Source organism: Pelophylax lessonae (assembly GCF_965119305.1).
Source record: "Pelophylax lessonae genome assembly, chromosome: 1".
Lineage (NCBI taxonomy): Eukaryota > Metazoa > Chordata > Amphibia > Anura > Ranidae > Pelophylax > Pelophylax lessonae.
The window spans coordinates 188,288,285-188,304,081 of record NC_138768.1 but is presented as its reverse complement, the minus strand read 5'-3'; positions in this window follow the sequence as shown (position 1 = coordinate 188,304,081).

The window sequence follows — 15,797 nt, the reverse complement described above, 5'->3', positions numbered from 1 at the left end:
CCAAAACATGAAGAAGAGGAGGGAAGGAGGCAGACAAACAGAACGTTTCCTTTTGGGTGAGGTTCTGCTTTAAGGACTTTAGCTGCACTTAGAAAGAAACTGGTCTTCACCTCCCCTTAAATGTCAGACAAGCACATCCCTATATCAGTTGATGTTATAAAGAACAAAAAAGCCTCTAACCTTCACTTACAGTACAGCCAGCCAGGCACATGCTTGCCTTGCATGATGTTATTTGTTAAAAACAATAGCCTCTTTAAAACAATCACATTTTGTTGCTTTGCAGCCTGAAATGAAGACAGACACAGTTTTTGTTTTATCCAGCTGTATTTACTCAGTGCAACATATAACATCAAAGTGAAATATATAAAACCAACATGTCAGAAATAGATTTAAAAAAATTAAAAACAGAATCACTGTCTTGGAAAAAAGACCCCCCCTCGTAAAAATGACTTGTAAACTCATTCAGGGGTAGCTAATATCTTCTCAACAGCACAGAAAGCAATTTGAATTTCAACAGTGATCAAGTGTGATCATTTTGATTAGCTTGGCATGAAAAGAGCTTTCCTGAAGCATTTCAGTCTCTGGTAGTGCAACTGAAGCACACAGTCAACAATGGGTAGCAAGTTACTGTCAAAAGATCTCAGGATAAAGTTGTGGACAGCCACAAGTAAGGAGATGGATACAAAAAAATGTCAAAGGCTTTATCAATGCCTAGAAGCACAGTGAAGTATATTAAGAAATGGATGATGTTTGGTACAACACAGACCCTCCCTGGATCAGGATGTTGCTCCAAACTGGATGAAAGAGCCAGGAGAAAACTTTTTATAGAGGCTACCAAGAGGCCTACAACAACTCTGAAGTAGTTGCAGGAATTTATGACAAAGAGTGGTCATTGTGTGCGAGTGACAACAATATCACAAATTCTCCACAAATGTGGCTTGTATGCAAGGGTTGTAAGAAAAAAGCCACTCCTCAAGAAAGGCCACATGCAGTCATGACTGAGGTTTGCCAAAACGCACCTTGAAGATTCTAAGGACACATGGAAAAATGTGTTATGGTCTGATGAGACTAAAATTTAGTTATTTGGCATCAAACGATATGTCTGGTGGAAATCGTATACAGCTCCCCATCCAACCATTCATACAGTAAAGCATGGAGGTGGTAATATCCTGTTATGGGGGTGTTTCTCTGCAGCAGGGACTGGAGCACTTATCAGGATAGAAGGGAAAATGAATGGGGAAAAATACCATCAAATTCTTGAGGAAAATCTGCTGCTCTCCGCAGAAAGTTGTCATTGGAAAGAAGGTTTACCTACTAACATGGCAATGACCCAAAGCACACAGCAAAAATGACCACAAAGGGGTTGAAGGAGAAAAAGATGAATGTCCTTGCATGGCCTAGTCAGAGCCTAGACTTAAACCCCACTAAAAATCTGTGGAATGACTTGAAGACTGCAAACCATAAATGGCCACCATCAAATTTAAGTGAACTTGAGCAGTTCTGCAAAGAAGAGAGGGCAAATATTGCAAAATCTTGATGTGCAAATTTAGTAGAGACATATCCCAACAGACTAAAGGCTGTATTTAAAGCAAAATGTGGTTCAACAAAATACTGACACAAGGGGGTGATCCTTTTTCCAACTCAGTGATTCTGTTTTTGATTTTTTCTAACATGTTGGTGTTATATCCTTCACTTGGAAATTATAAGTTGCAATGAGTTAATACAGCTGGATAAAATAAAAACTGTGTCTGTCTTCATTTCAGTCTGAAAAGCAAACAATTTGATTATTTTAAAGGGGGTATTCTTTTCTATACCCACTGTATATACTGTATATCATAAAAAAACTGATAAAATCCATTCATGGATTACTACTACTACATAACATACACTTGGTTTCAGGTGTAAGAATCAGCAGATTTATGTGGATGGAATGACAGGTGTATGCAAACAGCAGTGGCAGCCCAGCCTGTATAAAGTAATGCCAGGCTGCTGTTTACATGGAACCACAATCCAAATGATTACCTGTATTTAGAGAAGGATGTAAGAGCTTGGATACATCTGACTGTGTCTAGGCTCAGACATCCATCCCTAACCTCAGGGAACTGCTTGGTGTGTGGCTACATGCCGTGTTTACATCAGCAGGCTGCCATTCTGTCTCCATGGGGAGCGATCACGGGTGCTGGTGGACATCGCGTTTGCCTGGACCCGCTAATTGGCTCCCCCTCTAACCAATCGGTGCTTGTTCCCCCACTATCTACTACACGAAGCGACGTACAGGTACATCATTTCGTGTAACAGAGCTGACCTGCCACTGTATCACTACAGTAGCTGGTCGTAAAGTGGTTAAAATCTCTGTCCCGTTTTCCCCTATTTTTGTGACCCCTTTCGAGAAATTTTCCCTCATTTCTTGTACCCGCAATGCAATGTAAGGGCAAGTTTGCCACCAGGAAAGCATGGACAGCAATGAAAACATTAACATTTACATAAAATAAACATTTTTTTTTTTGCCCCTTTAGAGATTTCCTTTTATGTTCTGTCCGTAACAGAAAATAAGGGACATTTCTGATGCTCTACCCTGAATGGGTAAACTTCATGTTTCCTTTAAATGCTCCATCGTGTGAATTCTACCTTAGGCCACAAAGCCCAGCTTCATTTTCTCTAGTTCAACATGCCCATAAAATCTCACTTAATCTACTCTAACAGTACGGATGGAGGAATCTCCACTGTGGGCCATTGTATATATATATTCAGGAAGCCATGCTGCTGGACTGTGACTGCATCTTATTTGACACTGTAAAAATAGAAATAATTAGCTCGGCTACCCGAGTAGTAAGCAGGTAAAAGCAGCCTCAGCTCGATTCATCCAGGCCACGCCCCCCAACATGTTTCACCCAAATCTTGGGGGGAATCTATTAGGGCATCTGATTTCACACAGCCACATTTCAAATCAACTTTTGTCGAGCCAGATGGTGATTGCAGGGCCACCCATGTGATAATCACATGTGTGCATATATACTGTGAAGATTACCTGTGTTGCTTGTGTTCATGGGCAAGCACCTAACCTCAGCCAAAAATTATACATATTTGTTAGCTTTGTTTCCAATGGGGAACCTTTATGTCTGGTTGGCTTTAATTACAGTATGTGACCGGGGAGATTTTCCATAATTTTCTGTCTCTGTGATATCAAAGCAAGAAATGGGGGATCATTTGCACAGGAAGGCACAGATATCAATGTACAAATACTGTACTGGTGATAACCCTAGCATAAGGAACAAACTTTTCAGAGAAAGGGAATACAATAAGACAAGTGGCCACTCACTAAAACTAGAGGAAAAATGGTTTAACCTTAAAATACATAAGGGGTTCTTTACAGTCAGAGCAGTAAGGATGTGGAATTCTCTTCCACAAGCAGTGGTATCAGCAGGGAGCATCGATAGCTTCAAAAAACTATTAGATGGGCACCTTAAAGACCTCAACATTAAGGGGTATACAATGTACGGTTAACAGCAAACACACACACACACACAATATAGGTTGAACTGGATGGACTGATGTCTCTTTTCAATCTCACTAACTATGTAACTATGTAATCATTGTTAGAAGTTTGAACTCTGCTCCACTCAACACAGCTATTTATATAACTTCTGACATTTTACATATATTGTACATTCACATTGGTCCCTGCCATCACGATGTCTCTACCTCACATGTATACTTACATACCTCCCAACTGTCCCTGATTGCGAGGGACTGTTGCTGATTTGGAACAATGTCCCTCTGTCCCTCTTTCCTCCTCATTTGTCCCTCATTTTGATCTAATCTATATAGTTGTATGTAAAATATACTTTTTATCTTTCAGAAAATGTTTCCCAGTGCTAAACCTTTCATCCAATTTCCAAACTGCTGCATTTGTAAATTCCAAAATCCAATTTAAATGATTAGTAGTAGTAAAAAAAAAGCACTTGTGGGTTTAACCAATCATTTTTTATACAATTTTCCTTTTAGGGGGCGTGGCAGGGGTGTGTCCTAAGCCTTCATACGTTTGCTAATAGGTATCCCAAATTCCCATTTCAGAAAGTTAGGAGGTATGTATACATACTAGAGACAATTTATATTGGAGCCAGTTAACCTACCAACTCATCTTTAGAGTATGGGAGGAAATCTACACAAACACAGGAAGAACAATCAACATAGAGCTCTGGTCTGTGATTGTACACAGCCGATCAGCAGGTCCCAGCCGTGAATCACAGGCCGAGACATGTTGACAGTCACTCACAGCGGGTGGCAGCAGGGGAGGGGGCAGGTTCAAGCACGCACCCTAAACCCGGAAGCGGGCAGTGACATTCATCACTATGCCTGTGTGGGCCGCCAATCTACAGTAGGCTGCGGATGGGCAAACCACAAATGGTTAAAGTAAATCTAAACAAACATTTTAATTCAATATCAAAAGTCATTTTCAGAATTTTGAAAAGTAAATCTTTACATGTATATTTATTTATTTATTGTAATTGGATATTTTATTTTAGCCGCAAACTGTCATAAGGTGTAAGGTGCTAGACTATTTGGCAGCCTGTAATAAAATACAGTCAGGTACAGGACATTTTTTTAATTGCATGCAGAAAGAATTGGCTTGTTTTGACCTAGAACGGAAGAGCTTACACAATATACTTTTAAACCCCATATACAATATGACATGTTTTCTGAGTTAAAAGTAACTTGACTCATAATGTTGAGATTGAAAGCATGCTGTACATCTCTGCAAAAAGCCATCACTATTCCATTCCAATCATTATCACAAATGAAGCTGTACAAGAACATTCTCAGGATTCCTAGAGGTTCTGTAATCAGAAGAAATCTTCAGTTGAACTTAAACTTACCCTTAGATGAACAGCAGTGATTTCTTCACATATGTAGGAGGATTTTCAGTGCTGGAGAAACTGACATAAAAGGTTCACAAATTTTTAATGTCATATTTTCTGGTAAAATAAATAATTTGTCATAACTAGCTTTGCATCCCTATTAACCACTTTACCACTGAAGGATTTTGCTGTCTTACATCTGGGCCACTTTTTGCGATTCGGCAATGTGCGAATTTAACTGACAATTGCGAGGTCGTGCGACGCTGTACCCAAACAAAATTTACGTCCTTTTTTTCCCACAAACAGAGCTTTCTTTTGGCGGTATTTGATCACCTGTGCAATTTTTACTTTTTGCGCTATAAACAAAAAAAGAGCGTTTATTTTGAAAAAATAACGATATTTTTAACATATTTTTATATGAAATTCCCCCCAAAAAAATGTAAAAACCCAAATTTTTTTTAAATTTTTGGCCAATTTGTTTTCTGCTACCTATGTTTGGTAAAAAAAATAAGCGTATTTTGATTGGTTTGCGCAAAAGTTATTGCGTTTACTAACTAAGGGAAAGATTTTTGTCATTTTTGGTGTTTTTTTTTTTAACGAGTAATGGCGGCGATCTGCGATTTTTTTTTGCGGGACTGCGACATTGCGGCGGACAGATCGGACCCTTGACTGACATTTTTGACACTTTTGGGGGTATCAGTGACATTACTGCAGTAATCAGTGCTATATATATGCACTGTTACTGTAAAAATGACACTGGCAGGGAAGGGGTTAATTTTATTGGAGAGGGAGGGGTTAATGTATGCCTGGTGCTTACTGACATGTGTGGGGGGAGGTGACTGAGTGAGTCAGGGACAGATCGCATGTTCAGCTATGCTGAACCCTGCAATCTGTCACTCCCTGTCACTTAGGAGATCCGCCCGCTCTGTTTTTCACAGGCGGGCGGATCTCCAAACTAGATACCCCGACGATCGGGGAAGAGCAGCGGCGATCGCCGCTGCTCCTCCCCTGGCCTGACTCCCGCTGTGACTGAAAACAGCGGGAGCGCGCCTCCGGCGGCGCGTGGGCGCCGCCTACAGGGGGAGGAGTCCAGCGACGTAGTACTACGTCGCTAGACGATAACGAGCCACATTGCTGCAGTAGCAGCAATGTGAGCAGACGGCAAGTGGTTAAAATACCTTGTATTGTTGTTATTGGAACTATACACGATAGAGAAATGTGGGTTCATATAATTCTGCAGGAAAAAAATGTGCATTTGTTATTTTTTCAGAAGAGGCTGCAATCTCTGAGCATCTCTATGAATGGATGATGTAGCTGTGCTGGTGGAGCCCTACACAGCCTCATCAATTCAAAAAATAACAGCAATTGCCTTTTCCTTTATTTTTGCTTGGTGATCTGGCCAATAATACACAATGAGGGTTATTTACTAAAACTGGAAGACTGGAGAGTGCAAAATCTGGTACAACTCTGCATAGAAACCAATCAGCTTCCAGGTTTTATTGACAAAGGTTAATTGAACAAGCTGGAGCTCGAAGCTGATTGGCTACCATACAGAGCTGCACCACATTCTGAGATTACTAGGTTTAGTAAATCTCCCCCTGTCAGTCTAATGCCTCGTACACACGTTCAGATAATCGTACGAAAAATATCGCTTTCGACCTGATCGCACGATAATCTGATCATTAGTACACAGCTTTCGACAGCCGATCACGACATTTCGTCCAACAAAATCCGGAGGGACAAACACGAAAACTTTTGTTGTACGATAGCCTAGCGAATGACAATCGTTTAATCAGTACAGTATGCGTCCGCTAAAAATCGATCGACAAAGACCTCGCATGATCATAAACACAAAAATAACCTGGAAAAAGCCTGGCTGCCATTGTTTTTGTTTTGCACTAGCTAAGCAACCAGGAAGCTTTTCCAGAATCGTTCGACAGAAATCATACGTTTAGTACGCATTGTTGAATTCGATATTAGTATCATGCAACAAAATGGGAACGATAAGTCATCCGATTATCTGATCGTGTGTACGAGGCATTAGGCTACATTCACATCTAGGTGTTGCTATTTTTACAGGTGTTTTACGGGCGTTTTACAGACGTTTTTAGGTAGTGACCAATGAAAAAAAAAAAGCCTGTAATCCATCAAAAAAGAAGCTCAAGTACTTTTTTGTGCGACGAGCGGTTTGCTTAAGGCCACAGAGCGCTCACATGTGAACAGGGGCCATTGAAATAAATGGGATTTGGGCGTTTTTAGAGCTGAGGCTTAGAGCAGAAAATCTCCCTAAAATGCCTGGATGTGAACGGAGCCTAAAGCCCCGTACACACGATCAGATTATCGAACGAACTGTCATTAGTTTTTTGTGGCATGCTAGTCTGATGTGGAAAGTGAAGAGGTTATTTTAATACAAATTTTCCCGTACGACAGAATTCTACTTATGAAGTGATGTCATGTGCTGGATTGTTTTGTATGTGTTCTTTCGTCTCTGAGCATGCCTAGTCTTGCTCTTAAGATTTTTTTCCTGTCTAAATCTGTACTAATGAGACGAAAATCAGACGTTGTATTACGGAGGACAAAAATTATATAGCCTGCACATCAGGATTTTGTCAGCCGAAAAGTCGGAGTTGGCTGTCGAAAGCACCATACTAACAATCCGAAAATTTGGCAGATCGGTCGTCGGACGAAATTTCCCTACAGATTTTCTTATCGTGTGTACGGGCCTTTAGAAGCACTAGCAGATTTAGATGGACTTGACTAACACATTTAAGTTGAACTCCAACTAATACTTTATAAGCAGCAACAGTTTTTTTTTCCTTTTGGAATGAAGGTTTGACATAAATTAATTAAAGCTGACCATTTTACGCACCCCTGTGAGAAATGGTTTATACCTTCTAATAGCCACTTTTACTGGACAACTTGGTATGTTAATGGAAGCCGAAAAATACTTTTTCAGGATTTAGAAGTTAAAAGAGAAATGTTGGATTTAAAAAAAAAAGAAACATTCATACTCACCTAGGTGGACACAATATCAATATGATGCTGCACCTGTCCACTGCCCCTACACTGAGAACTGAGCAATCAAACACTGCAGATAGCACAGTTCTCAGGTCCACTCTAAGCACAGAGCAGTGACTGACAGTCACTGCTCTGTGCTCTGTCCCTCCAGCACTCACTAGAGTACTGCAGGAGCAGTGCGCTGAGAGGCTGAACCAGCTGCCGGTCAGGCATGTGGGCAGATCACAACATTATTGTCGGGATCTCTACAGAGCCTGGACTGGCTGAGTGGCATCAGCTAACAGCGGGCTTAAGCCCGCTGTTGGCTGAATCTGAGTCACAGGAGTGCAAAACTAAGTGCCTAATCCTCTTTGTCCTCTTACAGTGTTCCATATGTTTGGACACTACCTTATTAGATTCAAATAGAGTCAGCTTTACCAAGCTTCGTAAAGAAAAGTTTAGCCAACCAGTAATGCCATATGGTTTACCCACTGTTCTTGTAAAGATTACCCATGAATAGCAGTAGTTACTTCTTAAAGGTATATATATATATACTCTATTGTCAAAAGTATTGGGATGCTTGCCTTTATTGGCATCCCAATCTTAATCCGTAGGGTGCAATATTGAGTTGGCCCACCCTTTGCAGCTATAACACCTTCAACTCTTCTGGAAAGGCTGACAAGGTTTAGGAGTGTTTCTATGGGAATGTTTAACCATTCTTCCAGAAGCGCATTTGTGAGGTCAGGCACTGATGTTGGATGAGAAAGCCTGGCTCTTAATGGACCTTGCTTTGTTTTGTGAGAATATGTTCTGGAGTTGTTTTTCAGGCGTTGGGTTGTGAGGTCAGGCACTGATGTTGGACAAGAAGGTCTGGCTTGCAGTCTCCTCTCTAATTCATCCCAAAGGTGTTCTATCAGGTTGAGGTCAGGACTCTGTGCAGGCCAGTCAAGTTCCTCCACCCCAATCTCGCTCATCCATGTCTTTATGGCCCTTGCTTTGTGCACTGGTGCACAGTCATGTTGGAACAGGAAGGGGCCATCCCCAAACTGTTCCCACAAAGTTGGGAGCATGACATTTTTCAAAATGCCTTGGTATGCTGACACCTTAAGAGTTCCCTTCACTGGAACTAAGGGGCCAAGCTCAACTGTCGTGGCGGGTGTCACTAGGAAGGGTGGCGGTAGCTCAGCCTCCCTCCTGTACACTCGCTCATCCATTTCTTTATGGACCTTGCTTTGTGCACTAGTCAAAATCATTTGGTGGAGGGGGGATTACGGTGTGGGGTTGTTTTTCAGGGGTTGGGCTTGGCCCATTAGCTCCAGTGAAGGGAACTCTAAAGGCGTGAGCTTACCAAGACATTTTGGACAATTTCATGATCCCAATATTGTGGTAACAGTTTGGGGATGGCCCCTTCCTGTTCCAACATAACTGCGTACCAGTGCACAAGTCGAGGTGCATAAAGACATAGATGAGTGAGTTTGAGGTGGAGGAACTTGACTGCGTGGAGTCCTGACATCAACCTGATTGAACACCTTTGGGATGAATTAGAGTGGAGACTGCAAGCCTGATCTTCTTGTCCAACATCAGTGCCTGATCTCACAACCCAACCCCTGAAAAACAACCCCACACCATAACCCCGCAAAGCAAAGCAAGGTCTATAAAGAGCCTTCTCGTCCAACATCAGTGCCTGACCTTACAAATGTGCTTCTGGAAGAATGGCCAAACACTCCCATAGACACACACCTAAACCCTGTGGACAGCCTTCCCAGAAGAGTTAAAGGTGTTATAGCTGCAAAGGGTGGGCCAACTCAATATTAAACCATACGGACGAAGACTAGGATGCCATTAAAGTTCATGTGCGTGTAAAGGCAGACATCCCAATACTTTTGACAATATAGTGTATGTATATATATATATATATATATATATATATATATATATATATATATATACATACATATATATATATATACAAACACCAAAGGAATAAGTATCATTTGACTTTCTAAAGAGAGTTTATATTTCTAGAGCAGATTGGAAAATAAATGAAGATTTGTGATTGGTTGTTTTGAGCAATACAGACGCACTTTTTTTCTTTCTTGCCGATAGATGTACCTAGCTACCACCAAAAGAATAAATAATACAACGCATTCTATTTGAATAGTAAGCAGTGGCAGATTTTCTATGTAAAGTTGTTCCTGGCTTGTTCAGACTTGTATGTCTGTATTATTGTTACCGCCTGTATAAGAATCATACTGATGAGAACACTGACAGGGTTCGGTGTTGCATTTTGTATTTGCACAGGAAAACCGTGAATGCATAGATATTTGTATAACTGGGCTGCCAGAAAGTATTGACTTTCATTTAATGGTAAGAATAGCTCATACTGACTTTGCATAGTTTTGATTATTTGCATCTGTAACATCCTTAGCATTCTGTGCACTTCCTGCTCTGGAGAAAATGTTTTTATGGATAAAATTAGTCAATACATGTTCTCAATGTGATACAAACATGTGCCCATCCTAGACATGTCCCACATTGCTAAATGAGAGAGGGATTATGAAAAATGTTAATCCTAGCAAGCATGGTAAACATTCTGTATATGCTATATCCACGCCTGGCATTGTTCATAGTAACAGTCTGAAGACATTCTTCGAGGAAGTTATTTAGACGTTCATTGTTGGCATACACTGTCTGCTTTGCACTTGTTGAGTTATGTTGGATGCAAATGTGCACATTCCCAAAGTAATTTACCAATTAGGTCACTAAAACACTTCCCTTAAAGCGTAACTCCACTTTTGTTGAGAAAAAAACATTCCCCTCTGGGTGATCTCTGTACATTGCAGGGATTATATCAAACTTTGTTGAAGATTCCTACCTTTTGTTATTCTGAAGAAATCCGTGTTTGTTCCTCTGTGCCTCTGTACTGAGTGGGTCTAATGGGAGTGCTTTCATAATTATCTATCAAATGTGGCAGCTGCAGAGCTCTGATGAGGAAATTTCACTTGTATGAGAAATCTGACTTGTATCTTAGGCATGTATAAAGAAACCCCACGTGCACATGGCATTGCTCCCTCAGTTCTCGGGTTAGATGCTTTCAGAGGACCCTCCATCACAAGCCCCATGTGGCAACAGTTTGAACTGATTTGTAAGTAATTTATCAATTGTGATAGACATTGCTCCAATTGGGCGGTGATATCTTTCGATACATTGTCATTTATATATATATATATATATATATACAGGTCCTTCTCAAAAAATTAGCATATTGTGATAAAGTTCATTATTTTCTGTAATGTACTGATAAACATTAGACTTTCATATATTTTAGATTCATTACACACAACTGGAGTAGTGCAAGCCTTTTATTGTTTTAATATTGATGATTTTGGCATACAGCTCATGAAAACCCCAAATTCCTATCTCAAAAAATTAGCATATTTCATCCGACCAATAAAAGAAAAGTGTTTTTAATACAAAAAAAGTCAACCTTCAAAAAATTATGTTCAGTTATGCACTCAATACTTGGTCGGGAATCCTTTTGCAGAAATGACTGCTTCAATGCGGCGTGGCATGGAGGCAATCAGCCTGTGGCACTGCTGAGGTGTTATGGAGGCACAGGATGCTTCGATAGCGGCCTTCAGCTCATCCAGAGTGTTGGGTCTTGCGTCTCTCAACTTTCTCTTCACAACATCCCACAGATTCTCTATGGGGTTCAGGTCAGGAGAGTTGGCAGGCCAATTGAGCACAGTAATACCATGGTCAGTAAACCATTTACCAGTGGTTTTGGCACTGTGAGCAGGTGCCAGGTCATGCTGAAAAATGAAATATTCATCTCCATAAAGCCTTTCAGCAGCTGGAAGCATTAAGTGCTCCAAAGTCTCCTGATAGCTAGCTGCATTGACCCTGCCCTTGATAAAACACAGTGGACCAACACCAGCAGCTGACTGTAAGATTCTGGTACCTCCGGTACCCTTAATCACCACTTTCTCTGTAATGCGTCCCACCTTTCTCTTCAGGTGGTACGCATATACCTTTAAGAACGATGATGTCACTGCTGAGCGCCGCAGAGCGGCTATTTCAACCGCCGGCGGTCTCACTCACATTGTTCGTTCAACCTGCCTTGTTATCCACATGCTTTCAAGCCTGTCTCTCGATCGGAACCTCCAGCTATTCCCTTTACCTGGAGCAGACCGGAAACCTCGCTACTGATCCCTGTATCTCGCTACCGGATCATTCCTTATCTACTGGACCTCTCTAAACTACTAACATTACAAGTGATAAGTACCCCGCAGGGGAACCCTCCATAACCTTATTGCACTATCTACCTATGCACATTAAGGACTGTTACTACCTATCCATACTATCCTATCATCTGCACTGTTACATAGATTGCTAGCTCTTCAGCCTACTACCATCTATCATCTGCACTGCTGCATAGATGGCTAGCTCTCCTGTCTACTACTATCTATCCTTGCACTGGGTTAGTCTATCCTGTATTTGTCATCTGCTGTCCTCACCACCTGTTAGCATACTCGATACTAACCTATCTGCATTCCTAAATACCATCTTGAACTCTCCCATACAAAACCTATCAAGTGATTACCATCCTTGTCACTGTTCACACCTGTCCCTTCAGCACATCACCTTCATACTATCATATACATCCTATCACTCCAGGAACATCTCATTGAGTGTGTATATATCTGTATGTTGAAGCTGACAGGCCCACTGTGATGAGTCCTGGAGAGTTGGATCTGGTATTCAACACATCTCTACATGACTACTGAGTGGAGATTTTGCAGCTGCAAATCCAGCCTATAATAAAAACGTAGGAGCGTTACACTGACATGGCACCCCAGACCATCACTGACTGTGGGTACTTGACACTGGACTTCAGGCATTTTGGCATTTCCCTCTCCCCAGTCTTCCTCCAGACTCTGGCACTTTGATTTCCGAATGACATGCAAAATTTGCTTTCATCCGAAAAAAGTACTTTGGACCACTGAGCAACAGTCCAGTGCTGCTTCTCTGTAGCCCAAGTCAGGCGCTTCTGCCGCTGTTTCTGGTTCAAAAGTGTCTTGACCTGGGGAATGCGGCACCTGTAGCCCATTTCCTGCACACGCCTGTACACGGTTGCTCTAGATGTTTCTACTCCAGACTCAGTCCACTGCTTCCGCAGGTCCCCCAAGGTCTGGAATCGGTCCTTCTCCACAATCTTCCTCAGGGTCCGGTCACCTCTTCTCGTTGTGCAGTGTTTTCTACCACACTTTTTTCTTCCCACTGAGGTGCCTTGATACAGTACTCTGTACAAGCAGCCTATTCGTTCAGAAATTTCTTTCTGTGTCTTACCCTCTTGCTTGAGGGTGTCAATGATGGCCTTCTGGACAGCAGTCAGGTCGGCAGCCTTACCCATGATTGCGGTTTTCAGTAATGAACCAGGCTGGGAGTTTTTAAAAGCCTCAGGAATCTTTTGCAGGTGTTTAGAGTTAATTAGTTGATTCAGATGATTAGGTTAATAGCTCGTTTAGAGAACCTTTTCATGATATGCTAATTTTTTGAGATAGGAATTTTGGGTTTTCATGAGCTTTATGCCAAAATCATCAATATTAAAACAATAAAAGGCTTGCACTACTTCAGTTGTGTGTAATGAATCCAAAATATATGAAAGTCTAATGTTTATCAGTACATTACAGAAAATAATGAACTTTATCACAATATGCTAATTTTTTGAGAAGGACCTGTATATATTCATTTTTTTTTTTTTTGTAGATAATCGATTGTACCTATAAAGGGGAGGAAGCTGCGCTAAATGACACAAACATAAATCAAGAGTCCAAAGAGTCCCAATGTTTGATAAAAATTGTAAATTGAATTAAAGAGTCCAAAATGATAATTTCAACCAAATATCCGTGCAGGAGAATAAGTGAATTCACTGCATACCAGAAGTAGCAGTAAAATAAGCCTTGAATAAGGGTTAGCCGAGCCAGATGAGAATCTGCGACGGGTTCCTCCTCAACAATGGCCGTCCCAAGATTATGATATTTTGGGTGTGGGAATAAAAAACAAATAAAACATAGCGTGATACTGTATAATCAAGTGAATCACTCCGAGTGTGTGAAAGGAAAAAGGAAGGTGAAAATACAGCCCACCACCAACACAAGCAGCTTACCAGATGCTGATGTGTGTGAGCAAATATGAGCAATCAAAAGGACGATAAAGGCTATAGATGAACCACCACCTTAACGTATTGCAATTACCAGATATATGATGAGTAAAAGCGAAACAATGTGTAACACATAGAGACCGTAGGATAAGCCACCACCTTGATATTAGTGCAATTACCAGATATTGGAGGTAGATGAGCATAGAGGGTAACGTCAAATGAGCTGAGAACCCGCTGAAAAGCTTCACCAAAACTATCTGCTTACCAGAAATACGCCAAGTAAATGACAAATCTCAGATCCAGATGTCCCCAGGGGATATCAATCTCCTATAAGCGAGCGGTCCCTGGTGGTGTAGAGGCGTACCCACAGATATGGCTCCAGTGATCATATGGAAATAATGATGGAGATGTCCATAGTGTAAACCCGTTTATTTTAAAACAAAGAATAAAGTATTGCACTTACATGAAGAAAGTAAAATTGCGCTGAATCGGAGCTGCCGGCCGGACAGTTCCAAACACCCGCCTGAGCGTCTCAACGAGGTGACGTCAGCACGCCGCTCAGGCGGGTGTTTGGAACTGTCCGGCCGGCATATTGACGGATATTTGGTTGAAATTATCATTTTGGACTCTTTAATTCAATTTACAATTTTTATCAAACATTGGGACTCTTTGGACTCTTGATTTATGTTTGTGTCATTTAGCGCAGCTTCCTCCCCTTTATAGTTTTTGATGTTTGTCACATGTTAAGTTGCTGCTACCAACTTAGATATTAGCGCAGTTTCTCCCCCTATACTTCCAATCGATTGTACCTGCTCCTGAAGAAGTGTTGCCGCAAAGCAATGCCTATTACATTTTTCTGTTTGCGCCCCCCAAAAAATTTTGAGCACCAGCTGCCACTGGGATCACTGAGTGTGTTTTGCAGACTTTAGGAACTGTGGATATCAACGCCGTGTCTGGTTCAGCCCCCCCCCCCCCTTATTATCACTATCATGTTTTCTGTAATAATATAGATAGCTTGTAAAGAAATGTGAATATTTCTACGGAATGATAATATAAATGACACTCACGAATTTATAGAGGCTGGCGCGGAAATTCCTGTTCTTAGCTTTTATGGCGACCCTACAATTAGTTGAGTATGGCACATTGTGAGTATAGAATTTATATGTAATATGATACTGTAGGATATTTACCAAAAAATATTTTTTCTTTTTTTTTTTCCTTATTAGATTGAGTGTTGTTTGCTATGATTGTTTTTTATTGTGATGGTTCTTGACTGTAGAATCATTATTTGCATATACTGTATAAATGTAAATTTGAAATGCTGTATTGGTGAAAACTAAAATAAAAAGTAAATTCATATAAATAAATGTATTATGTGCTTTGCCCATACAGGGCTGCCATGCAAGCAAAGAAACAGGTTCACTTTAATGTAATAATCCACAGATGCATTTATTTAAGCCTACAATCAGCCACCAACAGAGAAAGGAAAGCCCTGTTTAAGGTTTACATTTCTAAAGTCATAGCTTACACATAGATATGGACTCCCTATGTTAATGAATGCTGTCACAGAGAGTGAGTCACTCACTCCATACCCACATGTATTGGATATTTCCATTTGATTCTTCAGGCTGAGCGCAGTACTGTAGATAGTTATAGAAGGGAAGCTAAGTATTTGCTGCTGCGGATGGAGAGGATTAAGGCAGACCTGTTGTTTCAAATTGCTGTGCACTGGACAGTTAAATTTAATTACCATGCTGGAAATTTTCAGGAATCAGAAT